At 38.2% G+C, this 17,695-nt stretch overlaps 1 protein-coding gene across 1 annotated transcript in view; it reads left to right on the top strand.

The window, feature by feature from the left end:
• The first annotated feature begins 15,082 nt into the window (after positions 1-15,082).
• LOC134666848 (protein O-mannosyl-transferase TMTC1-like) overlaps positions 15,083-17,695 on the top strand; it is a 311,630-nt gene continuing 309,017 nt past the window's right edge. Inside the window, exon 1 of the mRNA XM_063524165.1 lies at positions 15,083-15,233. The gene's annotated coding sequence lies outside the window, so the exon portion shown is untranslated. The remainder of the gene's footprint in view (positions 15,234-17,695) is intronic.

Below are 17,695 nucleotides of genomic sequence, written 5' to 3'. Positions count from 1 at the left end.
GCCATGTCATCTGTCAGGACGATCACGGGACGACGCCATGTCGTCTCGCGGGACGACGCCTTGTAGTCTCGCGGGACGACGCCTTGTCGTCTCACGAGACGACGCCATGTCGTCTCACGGGACGACGCCATGTCGTCTCACGGGACGACGCCTTGTCGTCTCACGAGACACGAGACGACGCTTGTCGTCTCACGGGACGACGCCATGTCGTCTCACGGGACGACGCCCTGTTGTCTCACGGGACGACGTTTGTTGTCCCACAGGACAAGGCCATGAGGCGTAAGTACCCGTGTACTTTTTATGACGGTGCCTGTAGGAAGGTCACTGCGTCTCGTCGCTGGGCCATGGGCACCGAGCGGAATGTCACGAAGTCGGAGATTAACAAAATATTTTTTCGATTTAAATTTCTCGATCTTTTTAAACTTGCTTTGTAAACGTGTTGCTCGGCTGAGTTACAAAAGCGTACTGAAGAGAAAGCAGCCGAGCGCTGGCAACCGGGCGACATTAGTACTTGAGTGGCGCGATAGATGGCGCTACTAGTTGATGAATTCGCTTGATTAGGGCTGAGTTACAAGGGTGTTATCTCATAATGTGGTTCAAGCGAAGGCACGGACACCTAAATATGCGAATTTTTGTCAAAATGTCAAACAAAATTTAACATGTCACAACCGTCAACAACAACGTCAACTTACGCGTCAGCAACCTCTTTGATAGATGATTCCACAAATTTAGACCTACTTGCTCGAAAATTAACCAACCTCTCTGAAGCAAAACCAAGCGATTTTAAAAAATTCAACTATAAAGGCGATAGTTGCCCTTATGATTTTATTCGAAACATCGAAGAGTTTGCAATTGCGCGTAACATTGACGACAAACGCTTACACAAATATATATACGATTTTTTATCAGGCACTCCTTTAGATTGGTATAGGTCAAAGAAAACAACCCTTACAGATTGGAAATCATTTAAAACCCACTTCTTAAAAGATTTCGAATTGCATGACCATGACCACAACTTACTACAAAATATACATTCCCGTAAACAAAAACAACATGAACGAATAATAATGTATTTTTCAGCCATGGAAGCCCTCTTTTCCAAATTACATGAACCCCTTTCTGAAAAACAAAAAATAGATATCCTCCGTACAAACATGAGCCCTTATTACAGTTCCAGATTAGTTCCTACAGATGTTACGTCTATAGACACATTATTCCAATCGTGCAAATGGTACGAAAGCTGTAATACTACCTCTACTTATAGCTCTAGCAACTATACCAACATTCAACAAGATTCTAACCATACCCCCCCTTCCCAACCGTACATACCACCATTCCCATTTAATAAACCGGTCCATACTGTAACAGCACCACCTTCTACGTTACGTTACTCCTGTCCGCGTTGCAGAACAAACGATCATTCTTTAGATATTTGTACAAGTAAAAATATAGTATGCTTCCGCTGTGGCAAACAAAATGTCACTTTTGCAAAATGTACAGTTTGCCATAAATTTCCAAAAAACGCATAAAGGAGAAAAGTAACTTAAATAAAACTACTGCTACAGAATGGAACCAATGGTTAGATACCATTAAATTATTTATGTCATCATACAATACTACATCAGCACTTTTCACTCAAGATCCATACGATGAACGACCTTATGTCAACATCCAGACAAATAATTTAACTTTATGTGGCCTCTTAGACAGTGGCAGTGCTTTAACTATTTTCGGAAATAATTCCCATAAAATTCTCTTATCCCACAATTTTACCATAAATTACGACCATAAAGTCGTAGGCTCTGTAGCCGACGGCTACCCTATATACTCTATTGGTACAATTCAACTACCAATTTCGTACAAAAATATTGTGGCTATTATTACCGCTCATGTTATCCCTACTGTAAAGCAACCCTTGATTCTAGGCACAAATTTTTGGAGAAAATTCAATATAGCTCCCCACATATTACCTGACATAACGTCATATTCTGATAAACATATAGATACCCTAGTTATTTCCACCTGCGACCAACACATCACTAATTATGACAACCTTTCTGAAACTCAACAGTTAATTTCAGATACTATTATTGAAAAATTTAAAAATATTTCGACAGAAACCAAACCCTTAGGACGAACCAACCTCATTGAACATCACATAGATACCGGTGACCATCCACCAATCAAACAGCGATGCTATAGGCTTTCTCCAGAGAAACAAAAAGCTTTATGCAAAGAAGTTGATGAAATGCTAAAGCTTAATGTTATCGAACCCTGCGAAAGCCCATGGCTAAACCCTGTCATAATAACTCCTAAAAAAGATGGAACGTGGCGTTTTTGCATCGACAGCCGTAAACTAAATTCGATTACACGCAAAGATGCCTACAAACTCCCACTCATTTCTGACATTCTAGATAATCTAAAAAATGCTAAATATCTATCATCGATAGACATAGCAAAAGCATTTTGGGAAATACCCCTACGCCCTTCTGATAGACCTAAAACTAGTTTCCATGTACCCTCAAAAGGCATGTACATGTTTCGCGTAATGCCTTTTGGATTGACTAATGCCCCTGCTACCCAACAACGCTTTATGGATGCGTTATTCCCTTCTGAAAACCTTGATAACTCAGTATTTACCTACTTAGATGATATTATCATCATAAGTAATACTTTCGATGAACACATCACTTTACTTAATAAAGTTTACCAAAGGCTAGTACAAGCCAACATTACTATAAACTTCCCCAAGTGTTCATTTTTCAAAAAAGAACTTAAATATCTTGGTTACATAGTTAATGAACACGGCTTTCAAACAGATCCTGACAAGGTTAAGGCAATACTTAACATCCCACCTCCCACAACTCCTCGAGAAGTTAAAAAGTTCCTAGGTACAGCAAGTTGGTATAGACGCTTTATCCCCGATTTCAGCACAAAGGTTGCACCACTAACTAAACTTACCTCCACTTCCAAAAAAGCACCACCATTTAAATGGACATCACTAGAAGACAATGCCTTTAAATCCATTAAAGAAGCTCTAGTCTCTACCCCTGTTCTTGCTTGCCCAGACTTCTCAAAACCCTTCGCAGTCCACTGTGATGCATCCAGCTTCGGCATCGGTGCCATGCTGACCCAAGAATTTGACGGCGTTGAGAAACCCATTGCTTATATGAGCAAATCCCTAACTGGTCCCCAAAGAAATTACTCAATTACAGAAAGAGAACTCTTAAGTGTCTTACTAGCCCTAGAACATTGGCGTTGCTATCTTGACAACGGCTTAAAGTTCACAATCTACACAGACCATTCCGCATTACAATGGTTTCTCCATCTAGATAATCCAACCGGACGTCTAGCCCGCTGGAGTATTCGTCTATCTACATTTAACTTCGAAATTAAACATAAACGTGGTAAAGATCATCTAATCCCTGACGCTTTATCACGCTTACCTTCAGTAGACGTTATTAACTACAATAGTTCTAATACCAATGACGACTGGTATAATAATATCTACGCTAAATGCAGTTCTAACCCCAACACCACTCCAGATTACATAATACATAATAATAAATTATACCGATACTCAAAAACCCCTTCGTTACTCCAATCTGAGTATAATTGGAAAGAAGTTATCCCACTAGAGTACAGAATACCCATTATCACAGAAAATCATTCCACCCCAACTTGCGCTCATTTCGGAACATTTAAAACATATGACGTGATGACATTGCTTTACTTTGTTCTGTTCAGCCGGCGTATAATGGAAAGCTTTATCCATCTTTATCCACGTGATAAAATAACTGTCACTGTTTAACACCTTGTGATAGATAGTGAAGGACACCGTTTTATCACGCTGTCACTTAGACAAGAAAGACCATCATATCCGTACAGGGGGCCGATTTTTGAAATTCGACCGCTCGATTTCGTGTATTTCGTTCAATAATATTTCTACTAAAATTTAAAAAAAAAAATTTATATACTACTAGGCATTTAAATTCTACTAATATAATTGAAAACGAGTGGTCAATACCACTCGATTCCAAATTTCTATCGCTCGTATTTCAAAAATCGCCCCCCATGCAGGTCGGTGCAAAATTAGATTAGACGGACTCTAAACGCAAATGATAAGAAAAAACATAAAATGATACTCACAACTCTGCAATTATTGGGAATAATATCTCATTATCCACTTTGAACCTGAAATTAAAATTAAAATTGTTAAAACCACTGAGGTAACCTCAATGGTTAAAACAGAAAGAATTAATAACCTCTAGCGGCCCAAAATACAAGGAAAATTGCCAATCTAATTTGAATCAACGGTTTTAGAAATACAATAAAGTTAAATTGAAATATTTTTGGCCAGGAATGTACAAAGATATTTCAAATTTTATTGCCAAATGCGAGACTTGCTTAGCTTGCAAACACCAAACCCAACTAAAACTTGGCCTAATGGGTAAACCTAAGCAATGCTCTCGACCCTTTCAATGCATTTCAATAGATTTGATCGGCCCCTTGCCTACTACACTAAAACACAACAGATTCATCTTTGTCGTTACTTGCTGTTTTTCAAAATACTGCCTCCTCTTTGCGATTAAACGTGCTACGTCATCAGTAATCGTTCATATTCTAGAAAACCTAGTTTTCCTAGTGTACGGAATCCCACAGACCATAATTCTTGACCATGGTCCTCAATTCGTTAGTCAAGAGACAACGGATTTATTCCACTCCTATCAGATCCCAAAAATACACTATTGCGCAATTAAATGCGCCCAACCAAATCCCGTGGAGAGATATAATAAAGTTGTTACCACAGCAATATCCTCATTCATACAGGATGACCACAGGAATTGGGATATCAACCTACATAAGATACAATTTGCTATTAATACTTCCGTAAATGAAACAACAAATTATACTCCTTCTTTCCTTGTATTTGGTCGCGAATTAGTCACATGTGGATCAGCATACGATAAATCTGATCTCACAGATGATATTATATTCGCGCCCAGAGACGAATACGCTGATAATCTTGGTCTTCTCCAGCCTGTCTTCTCCGAAGTACAAGCCCGTCTTTGGAGAGCGCACCAAACCAATTCTTCATCGTATAATAAACATCACCAACATTTCGAATTCAACGAAAATGACATCGTCTGGAAACGAAATTACGCAATTAGTAATTCTCCTAAACACTATTCTGCTAAACTTGCACCCAAGTTTATTAAATGTTCTATCCAAAAAAAAATATCACCCTTAGTATATGTCCTACAAGACATGTCCGGCAAAATGCTCGGACGATGGCATATTAGAGACCTTAAACCTCTCCCCAAAATTCTAAAATAAATAATATACTGTTTTTCCTTAATTAGATTCTTATTTGGCTCAAACTTAGCTACTTTTCTCCTAAGCTCCTAACTTGTAAAATATTGTATATAATGTTATACATTTATAATTATATCTCATCCCCATTATACATTTCGGACTCATTACATTTCGTACATACCTACTTAGTACGAATTTATATGTTCATTTATACTATTTAATTTATATAACGTTATATTACGTTCATATAACGTTATTCAAAGCTAACTCTACCAGAGTTAGAACAATACTTATTTATATATTTCTTCCCTTGACATAACGTTCATATTTACGTACTTAGGTACATACGTACCGTACAGTACATTTATTAATTCCATTAAGGAATTATCTTATGATATTTTGTAGTAATCCTACATTCCATACGGCATTATTTTGTTGAATAAATTTCAACAATCGTACTCTTTGTAGGTACACATTATTGTAGATATTATATTTAGATTCATTAATATTCAGCGGGTGGTTACTGATTAATAAGCCTTAATACTAATGGAGAGCGATTTAATGAGTACGTCCTCTACTTAAAGGAGTACTCTATTGAAACTTATTTTGGTTAAACAATTAACCAAAATTTTATAAGATGATGTATGAATGACCTTTGGTATGCATGTTTAAATCGCCTCTCTTGTATGATAAACATTGTATATAACATCCCCACCTTCTAAATTTATCACTCATACCCATATTCATTACATTATGTTTACATTACGGAAAAATCCTTTGGCCATAAGCCCCAGGATTTTCCCTTCCAGGGCGACCCCGGTAGTGTAACGGTGCGTGTAACGAAGCGTTACACTATCGACCTTCATACTATTTCTGGCACCATACAAATTCTAAATTCCTTTTTGAAATTCAAATCCTATTCCAAATTCCATTCAATGATTTTTATTTTCAGTTCGATCACATACTTTGATCGATAAACATCATTTTATCTAACGGACTGTACTTCCCAAGTTTCTAAACACGACCGTTTAAGTGTGATTTTTATTAGTAAACGTAATAATTCATAAGTGCGCGCAGTTCAGTATAGTGCTCGTTTTGTGGCCCTGCACACCTTCCAGATATATATCTACATCATCACCAAGGCACATATTGTAAGTTATTTGATTTCTAACCTTCTGAATTACGAAAGTGTTTTTATATATACCTATCTGTTAACACGTAACCTGTATTGTTACAGGTGCCTTTTTATTTAAATAATAAATACCCCTCATCGCTCTGGATCCTGCCTTTTCATTCCCATCATCCCTGTGAGGCTCCTCTACCTGCCCCCTCAATTGTATTATTATTATTATTATTTGTATGTCTTTTCCATATCTCGGGACCATGGGGTCCCGGACCTTTGGGAGGCGTACGTGGGGCCGAAGCCAACAGCGCAGAGGCCCTTTAAGACACTTTAATCTAAAAGCAAGGGATACACGTGGCGGATACCATCCCCGAACGCACAATGTGATACATCCGGAGATGGTCCCCGCCAGGTGCAAAGACTATTGCAGTGCAGCACTTTTGTGCTGCGATGGGAACTAAGGTCATGGGCTATAGATTTGAAAGTTGGATGGACTGGATAATGGGCTATGGGAGAGACTAGCGGACACCTGCCGTGACAATCAGTCTCAAAATTGTATAAGACAGGTGGTGACTCGCCAACTCATTGAGTGGGCCCCGCAATGGCCGCACGCACAGTGCGACAACAGGGCAACACTTTGGAGCGGCTGTGAGGTTGTCGAGAGGTGAGTCTGCGGTAGCCAGATCCCGGTAATCCGTTCAAGGGCCGCCGGCGTTATGACATTTTACACTTCCAACCTGGAGCATAGGTCCCGCTCTTGCGACTCCACTCTGGCCGGCCAATCAAGGCAAGCACAGAGGCGAGGGCCAGATGACAGAGCCCTCTGGAATAGGGGTCCGCGGTGTCGCCACTCACCGTCAGCTCGCCATAAGCTGCCCCCGCGGGGTTATTATTATTATTATTATAAAATCGATGCGGAGCATCGGCATGATGCGGATGTCGACCAATTCGGTAACAGGAAGCGGTGCGAGGTAATTTCGTCATTATATATAACGAAATCGTCTAGATCTCGAAAAGTCGGCCAAGTTACTGTTTATTAAATAAAACGCACCTATATTCTTGCTCAAATACTAAACGTTTCGTTTTTTTAAATAATAAATGCTAAAAATGTAATATTTGACGTTTTTTAAATACCAAATCTTGACATCCGCATCCGCGGATGTGAGGCTTTAAATATCCGCATCCGCATCCGCGTGAAACCTTCAATGAGGAGAACTCCAGGAACAATGATAATACACTTGAGTTTTAAATCACTTCTTTTTATTAACTTCAATTCTCAATATTACACTTTGATTAGGGAATGCAAATCGGTTATTTTCGGTTATTTTTTGTATGGAAATTATCGGTTATTAACCGAAACCGCGGTTATTTCCATACAAAAAATAACCGATTTGCATTCCTTAACTTTGATAATTAAACCGAACGGGTCTAAGGTTAGACACGAAGTGCCCGTTCCGAGCTGGATAACCGCCTTTTATAACCTCTGGTAGCACCCCCAACTGGTTCTACCTGAGTTGTATCTACCCTCAATATACCGACCGATATTAGTGAACCAGTAATTGTATTAGAATAAAGGGTAGGCGGGTTGTTACACGCGGATGTCAAGAAATCTGCATCCGCAACATCCCTGCTCGTACGTAACGAATTTCGAAAAACAAACAACAGTCAACAAAATGCGGAATAGTATCTGCAAAATAAATATATACATAAATTATGTATTAGTTTGCCGATTATGCTAATAATCGATAATAATGTTTTTCATTATCCGTATCGTTTAACTTACCTAAAATAACATACTTTGGCCTCAGCTCGGATTTCCGAGGACGTTATAATCTAAGACGGCGGTGGAAAGTTCTCGAGTCGAGTATCACAGCGGTTCTACGACTTCTCTCCAAGAATTTCGTTACTTGCGAAATAGAACACTGAAATTTGTGTGAAGCCGGATAAAATTATAACAATCGGATAAAAATAACGACGCGTAGGCATAAAGCTGTAGAGCTTTAGTTGTAGGAAAAATAAAAACAATCTCGGCCAAAACTCGGACTTAAGGATGACTCACTTTAGACCGGGCCGTGTCCGGGCCGGAGCTTCCGGCGCTTACTTTTCTATGACATGACAGGCGATTACGTGATTCTTTCCATAAAAAACGATGCGCCGGAAGCTCCTTTAATCATTAGACTCATTGAATTAGTCGATTAAAGCATGAGTGCGCATTGTTACTGAAGAATTCTGAATAACTTCTTCTTCTTTTATTTAATGCGTAAAAATTAATTTGAATATGTAAACTTGGCGTTATAAATAAAAGTATTGTGTATTTGTAATATGACTTGGGACTTACATCGAAATATCATTATTTGATAGAAGCTTCTGTCCGCGACTTTGGGGCTATTCATAAATTACGTCATTTCAAATTGGGGGGGGGGGGGGTCTAGACATCGGGTGACGGTAGCATGAAGTAGGAGGAAATGGGGTCATTTGAAGCATGATTTTTGGATGATTATAGGGGAAGGGGGGTCGAAAATCGTTAAAAGTCGATGACGTAATTTATGGACAGCCCCTTTGTGTGTGACCGTTGCAATACTGATTACAAGGTTTCTGCATGTTAGGTATTTAGTGTAAATATCGAGCACAACTTTTTTACAATGTCAAATCCCAATTTTTTAAACCGAGTGACCGCATAATGCATGAAGTCGTTCAGCGCTATCTACGTAAACAAAATTCGAAGCACGAATTAGTCACAACTCAACATCTAGCGCTATCAATGAATCTTTAGTATAATATAAATAAAAATGGCTGAAATCAATATTCAACATCTTGAATTGAAAACATAAATTTGATTTAAGCCCGTTGAGGTTCATAAGTACGTTATATTTAGTAGAATATATTTTTTTTCATCATCATCATTTTTTTTTTCAATTGGCCGCATATTTCCATATTTGTGAATGTCTCGCCCAATAATCCTACTATTAAAATGATTAACATTAAACCGCTTCACTAAATTTAAATCCATTTGTTATCTGATTTCAACAGATCGGTTTTATAAAACTATTTAATAATACAGAACTAAATCGAGCGTCTATTTTGTCCGGTAATATAAAGTGACATATTATCTGATAACAATAATTGTAACATACATGCTAGTTTTATCGTGTTTCATGAGGGAAAATAGTTCACGAAAGCCTGGAAAAATAACATGAAATTAATATTATAGTTAGAGTCGGACCAAGAAAAGTCTGCAGCGGATTTGACAGCCCACGCAGTGCAAGTGTCATTTATACGTCATGATTTCATAGAAGTTTAACGTTTAAAATAACACGTGCACTGCGTAGGCTATCAAATCCGCTGCAGACTTTTCACGAACTGACTCTACCAATATTTTTACCATTAAACTATTAGGATTAAAAAAATAATCTACTACAAAATAATTAGATTCCGCGCCGAAATACCGCAATCCATTTTTATCCGCTGTACCGCTGTAATACCCGGTTTTTTATCCGGCTTAAAAAATGTTTTTAAATTCAGCAAAAATATTAAAATATTATCGTATATTCAATCGATGTTCTTTTATTGTGGTAGGTACCAAAAAATATGATTAATATGGGATCTGAGTGGGTACTCAGATGAGAAAGGAATTACACCATAGGTACCCCAAATAGGCGTATCAAAAATACACGCTATACATATTGTACCCTAATTACTAAGAGTCATGTCTTCGCTTGAACTTTTTGCTTGGTTCTTGTCCAGCACTAACCCAGTGCTTGAATACAGCCTTTTAATTATGCCAAGGACCCGCTTAAAAAATTTTTACGGTTTTGTTGAAATTTCTTCCTGATTCTCATTAGGTAGACTTGGTAATATTATATATTTTATTATTATTATTGGGAGCCTATAATGTCCCACTGCTGGGCAAAGGCCTCCCCCCACTTTTTCCAGTCTTCCCGATCCTGTGCAGTCTCTGGCCATTCCTTTAAAAAGGAGTCTAACTCGTCTCGCCATCGCCGACGTGGTCTGCCAAATCCTCGTTTTGATCTTGGCTGCCACTCTGTGGCGATCTTGGCCCACAGCTCACTCGGCATTCGGCAGACATGACCTGCCCAGTCCCACTTTAGCCTGGCCGCTTTCCGAGCTACGTCGACTATTTTTGTTCTGGAGCGCAGCGTGGTGTTGCGGATACGATTCATTAATTTAACACCTAATATGCTGCGCTCCATAGCTCGCTGGCAAACCCCTAGTTTGGACCTCTGACACGCCGTCAAAGACCAAGTTTGTGCAGCGTAGGTGAGAATTGGAAGTATGCACATGTCCATGAGTCTCCGCTTAAGTGATAAGGGGAGATCGCCTTTCATTAGATGTTTCATGGACCAATAGCTCCTCCTGGCGTTTCCAGTCCGTCTTTCGACTTCCTTCTCTTGTCGCGCCTGGAAGGAAACTAGTTGGCCCAAGTAAATGTACTCCTGGACATATGCAACCGATTCTCCGTTTATCTCAATCCTACGTGGGGTGCTATTTGTCATTAGCTTGGTCTTCGACATGTTCATCCGAAGTCCAACCTCGAGGCTTGCATTGCTGAGGTCTTGAAGCATTGATCGTAGCTCGGAAGCAGTCGAGGAGAATAGAACGATGTCGTCGGCAAATCGAAGATTAGTTAGTCTTCTATTTCCGACGACAAGGCCCCTATCACCCCAACTCGGGACGAGCTTCCGGAAGACTTGTTCTAGTGTGCTGGTAAACAGTTTCGGCGACAACGGATCTCCTTGTTTGACTCCTTTTTGAATATTGAAGGATGGACCTGAAGACTGCAGTTTTATTGCGGCTGTACTATTTCGGTAAATGGCGGTTATAAGTTGTATGTAGCTAGGATCTATATATATGTCTATGTGTAAATATTATATATGTCGGGAATTGTGGGCGTATCATACTATCTGCAGCACATCAGAACCTTCAATCGTGGATGACGAGGGCCTTAAATGAAATACGTTGTTCAGCTCACAATCTTTACTGCACAAGACTCATTACAAATCACAGCACGCGATACGTTTCTTATCTCAAGCAAACCAGTGGATTTGACCCAAGAACCGCTACAGACGTCTGCTTCTCCCGTTCGATCTCATCGTTCCCCTTCTGAAGATTGATTGACAGCATAACTTCAATTGTTCTGGACTTCAATTGTTTTAACAGCGCACTCTCTGACGTCTTGGCGGAACTGCGTCGAACGCCACTCAGGTGTATGTAACACCCTAGTTTGCTCTCAAGGTTTGCATGATAAAACAAGGCTCTTGAAGGCGACAATTGGCACATTTCAGCCATTCTCCGACATATATATTTATATTCAAATTAAATATTATTCTTACTTAAAAGTCAATCAGCCAACATGACAAAACAATTCAAACTCTGCTACCTACAAATAATTTTGCCACGCTTGTAAGTAAAATTCAATTTTCTTATCAGTTTTGGAAGAATAAAGAGAGCCTTTACGAGCTGGCGTAGAGAAAAATATATATTGTAGCGTAATTACTCAGAGTCGTCGAGTCGTGTCTTCGCTCTTGCACTTTATGACCGGCTCTTATCCGGATCCGGTACTATCCCGATTGAATACAGCCTTCTAATTATTGCTGAGGACCCTCGTAAAGGTTTTACGGTCCTGTTGAGATTTCTTGCCGATTCGATTAAATGGACTTGGTAATTATAAGGATAGCAGAGACAGCCATGGGCAATAAATGTGTAAATATATTTTTGGAACGTTGGCTTGTAAAGATGTTTGTGACCTGGACCCTACACTTGATAGAGTTTGTGTTTAGTAGACCAATAGGTAACGTGTATACTTTTAAAGACCAGGAGTATTTTACACATTTTTAACTTGCTAACATGGTAGGTGCATTTTCCAAGCATTTATTTAACTTGCCCTTTAGGTATGTAAGTTAGTGTGGATCAAATCATGAAAACTAAACTTGACCCCCTTCCCGAATTTCGATTGAGCTGAAACTTTGCAATATTATGATGACATGGAGATGATCTGATGATGGAGACAGGAGGTGGCCTTGGGAACTCTGTGATAAAACAACGCAAACTAATCGTGTCTGGGGTTCTTAGAATTATCTCGTTGAGTATTAGTTGCCTGTGGAAAGAAAAGTACAGTCAGTAATAAAAGATTATACCATTTTTTTTTCCAAAACATCATTTATTAATTATAATTTATTAACTGAAATAGATGTGATTTTTACGTTTTAGCAACATATTTTGTTTTGTCCTTACATATACAAGGAACTTGGCTGACACTCCATGTGTCACGCACTGTCATGTAGAAATGCATACAGAATTGCATTTGCATGCATACTGCACCGCGACCAGCTAGACATAAAACACTTCAACGCATGATAGAGGATGCATCGGGCCGCTATTCTCAAAACACTTAGTTTAATACATTAGATTTGATTAGATATTGAAAGCGCTCGGTTGATTTGTGCGGTGATCGCAGCGGACGCATGCGATCAACGGAATGAGTTTGCCGCGCAAAACATGGAGTGATCACTAATATGTACCGATGTGAATTTTTTTTTAAATGAAATGACATGAAAATATTCAATTTAATTAAATATGTTAAGCTTAATGAGCAATTAATAAATAATAATAAGGAATTCATCAAAAATAGCATGATAGAATAGGACATATGGAAATGTACTGCGACTTTTTACGAAGCATGTCTTTTTTGTGTTTATTATTTAAATAAATATATACCCAGTTTTATTAAAAGTTCTACATACATGACAAAAAACATACAACTAAGGCTTACAAATAAAAATTAAAACTATAAATTTAAGAAAACAAACCGCTCCCTGCCGTTCCCGGTGCAAAGGTGCCCATGATGCTCGCAGCATTTCCACGCTGGATCACCACGGACAGCCTTTGCACAAGGAACGACTCGGAGCGGGGACCCTCCCCTTTCTGTCTGAGTCGACGTCCCAAATCACGAGTGAAGCGTTTCGCGTCGGCAGACCAGCAACCCGCCGTTTCTACAGAGAAAGGGATGACTATGTAGGCAGGGGAGAGAGGGGCATATTTTTGACGCTTTAGATCCGCTTGAGTTTCGGCTGCCGCACCGGCCACAATTGTATGTGTTTGTACGTTATATTAGCGAAAAATAAAAGGTTGTTTTACTTTATTTATTTTACTATTATACTATAAACGCCTGTCAAATCTAAAATGTCATTAAAATTCGTTGGTAGATATGTCACTTGGAAATTAATGATTGTTATAAAAAGACAAAAGTTAGGTAACAGAGAAGTTTTAAGGATCTCCAAATAAATTGAGGAAAAGTTTGATTACAAAAAGTCAATTGTGATAAAATCTTATAACGGTATCCGACTTTTTATCCGGATTCCATAATTTTACCAGGATTCACCCTATAACGTCGGTTTCCTATTAATTTTACAACTAGTAGCCGTACCACGAGATGACAGACGTTACGTCAGCGACTGCGTAAACTCAATCGCAGTCCATCTCGTTTGCACTGATAAAAGGTGGTGGAGGGTAGTGTTTGGTAGAAGGAATGCGATCGATTTTACGCAGTCGCTAACGTAAATGTCAAATGCTAACTCGTGGTAGCCATGCTGGAAGATCGCTCACGCTGATTGGTGCACGCAAAGTACAGTGAAAGTCGTGCGTGAGATGCGCGCCAATCAACGTGACAATCGTGAAGGTCGTATCAAAACCGTAACCATATAAATTAGGATTTGTATTGCATATGGGTTAAAATGTTGATCGCAGAATAGATGGCCCGGCTACCCCAACTTTAATAACGTTTGCAATCGCATGCACGGAATTTCATATGTGTACGAGAATGTGGGCAAACGTAACATTACCTCGCTATACTAGTGCTTCTGGGTTCCCACTATCTATTACTTGTATACAAGTAAGAAAGAGATACCGCGCCCGTGTATGAATGAATGAATGATATTTATTTTGCACGATTTCAGGTAAAAAACAATTGGATGTAACACAAAAAATAAAGTGTCCGCTGAAATTCACCATAAATGGCATGTACAATTATTGCTTACAAAATAAGTCTTAAAAATATCCTACGAGTAACTAATATTTACAATCATGCAATAAAATTATAAAATAATATGTACAATTCATTTTAAAGATAATAATATCATTGATTTATTGGAATAGGTAGGTACTATGTCAGAAATATAAAAAAAAACCATTCGTATGATTATCAATTAATTAATAGTCCCGTAGACTTTCAATAGTATTTTTACAAAATTACAGCATTCGTAAATGTGTAAACTAGGTAAAGTAAGTATCTTCCTAGATTTAAATATGTGTACGGGATAATGTTGTCCTGGACATTTTAGAGACGCGAAACGGACATCAATAAGTACATAGTTTTTTTAACATATAAAAGGCAAACGAATCGCCTGCAAGTGCGGCATACGAAAGTTTTTTTGCCCAGGTTAAAACGGAGACCTTCGCTAGCGCTCGGTCAAATAAAAATCTAATCTAAATCTAATGGACAAGAAATTGTCAGTACCAGGTTACGATTGTCACCATTGTGAAAAAGGGGCCAGATCCCCTGTCCACCGTGTGAAAAATCACCAACACCAGAGACACACTAACCCGTCAGCTGAGCGTATTACCGCGCATGCGTGCTGCGATCCTGCAGGATTCCTCCTATCTGAGCCGCAGTACCCTTCGGACCGCCGGTGGGGGCAGGCGTTTTCGTCGCCCGCTCTCCGGAGTCGCGAAATCGGAGGGTGTTAGTGGTGGTTTTGAATATGGATGTGTTTAAAAGGTAGGTTATGTTCAGTTTTGGTTTATATTAGATTGGGTTTTAAATGGAATTTGGTACGAGTAGTTTGTTGTAAATGTAATGTAATGTGTGTTGTGTTTTTAGTACCTAATGAGGGTAGGTATAGTTAAATATGTTTTAGGAGAAACGGTTATTTCTTAATCTATAAGTATTAAAACGTGAAATGTTTTAATATTCAAAGTGGGTATTTAATATATTTGTGGCTTTTATTAAAATATCAGTAAGTAGGTATATCAGTATTAGATGAAAAGAAGCATGGGAAAGTAAAACAAAATATACATATCGCTACAGGTAACTTTAGGCAAGAACTAATATCTACATCTTATTCTTACCTGACCACTAGTTATTGGTTATAGGTTATAAACTAACAAACAAAATTTGACACAGTCAAATATTATCGTGTTAAATCGTTTCGCTGTTTTCATTTGTGGCCAATATACATCACATACCTACAACTATTTTTTTATACCTACCTAACTTTACATCACATATTACGGTTTTTCAGTCATAGCTTTTAATAATTTAATTTTTAACAAGGAGAAACGTCCGTAAAATATGCTATTAAGCTTAGAATAAAATTAAAAGTGGAAAAATTACTGTTGGGTGAGACTTGAAATTCAAGAGTTCAAGTCTCACCCAAGACAAAATTTTCCACTACATTTATTCTAAGGTATATATACAAATAGGTTCAAATCGCAACTTACCATTGACTTTCTCAAAATGTATGTGTATTGTATGAGATATCATTTTGTTAAGTACCAGTTGCTCTTTGGTGCATAACTGTGAGAAATCCAAAGTTGTACGTTATATTAATTTTCATATTATAAACAGCTATGTTCTTGAAAATTTGGTAATTAAATGTAGATATACATTTAAAATATTTTCTGAATTTATACAAATGTATAAATATCTATACAAAAAGAGGCCCACTGATTAACAGTCCGCCGGACGGTATCGGCCTGTCAGTTAGAACAAAATTTTGACAGTTCCGAACAACTGACAGGCCGATACCGTCCGGCGGACTGTTAGTCAGTGGGCCCCTTAACAGGGTGGGAGTTAGGTCTCATTATTTTTTTTATTTGACGGATTTCTTTACGTAGGATTGTATTACGCGTTGTTAATAATGTTTACGTTCACTTTGAAATATTATTCGTTTCTCATTCATATTTTTTGAATAAAATAAGTCGTTGGTTGGAAAAAATTTAATGACTTATGGGAATTAGTTTCACAGGAGATTTATTTACAAGTCAAAATATGAGCAGAACATTTAGGAAACGAGATACGTACCGATAGTTTTTACCGAAAATTTTTATTTTTTTTACTCCAAATATTTATGCATGGAATTAAAGAAACAAATATATCTTGTTTTTCAGTAAATCTAGAAGTGATCAACCCTAAATAGGCATTAAATTTCATGAAATGATCAAAACAGTTGGTGTTCTACTTACGTTAAAGTCCGTTAAGGGTGTCATATGTATATGTGTTTTATGCAAATATACGAAAAACAGAGGTTTCTTAAGTTTTACGAATAAGGGGGTACTATGTAAACATATTTCTCCCCTCCAGCCATTAGGAGGCTGTTATAAAGTTGTAGCGAACATGCTACGAGCGTAATAGGCTACGTGCTACGCCGTAGCGCTGCTACGTAGAATTTTAATGCTACGGCCTTATTTAAAAATGGCGCCCGGGCGTGGGAATCAAGCATATTGTGTACAGCTGTTAGAGGAAAGTGGACGACGACTTTTCCGAACGAACGTTCCCATTTTCCTCTCTGGGTAGTACACAATATATTTACATTAATCAATACACACTTACATTACCTATACAAAACTTACATTTTACATAATAATTACGTATTATGTAATATAAAATTGGGAATTCAATATTTTCCATTCCTCTCCATTTCTTATTTCCATGGTGCAGTTTTTCCACTTTCGTCATAACAGCGTGTTCGTGTTACTACTCGTACACGTCAAAAATACACTTTTGTATTTTGAAGGCAACCTACCTACATATGCACTTAGTACGAGAATTTAATTAAAAAAAAAACACGGGTTGCACTCCGGGAGTGCCGACAGAAGTGAAAACTCAATGACTAGTCAAAAATATCTGCAGCATTACATGTATAATTGACCCATCCTCCTTTCTATTGAAATTTAGTTCCGAAATTGCTGGTCAGTGAGCTTAAATTTGTAGCGTTAATTGTTTAAAATTCGAATAGAAATTGTAAAGTTACCTTGCAGACCTCGCATCTCTAAATATACACCGTGTTTTTTTTGATTTCCGTTAATTTCAAGGGTGCATTCCTGAGCTTAAATCAAGTAATTTTCTCAAAGACACCGATATTCTAATTAACTCCATTTCGGAGATAATCAATATTTTTTTTTTTTTATGAATGGGCTTACTCATGGCCACAGACTAGCCGAGGCGTAGACGTGGCCTAC

The sequence above is a fragment of the Cydia fagiglandana genome, chromosome 8, assembly GCF_963556715.1.
Source record: "Cydia fagiglandana chromosome 8, ilCydFagi1.1, whole genome shotgun sequence".
Classification (NCBI taxonomy): domain Eukaryota; kingdom Metazoa; phylum Arthropoda; class Insecta; order Lepidoptera; family Tortricidae; genus Cydia; species Cydia fagiglandana.
This window is presented reverse-complemented; position numbering and strand designations above follow the sequence as displayed.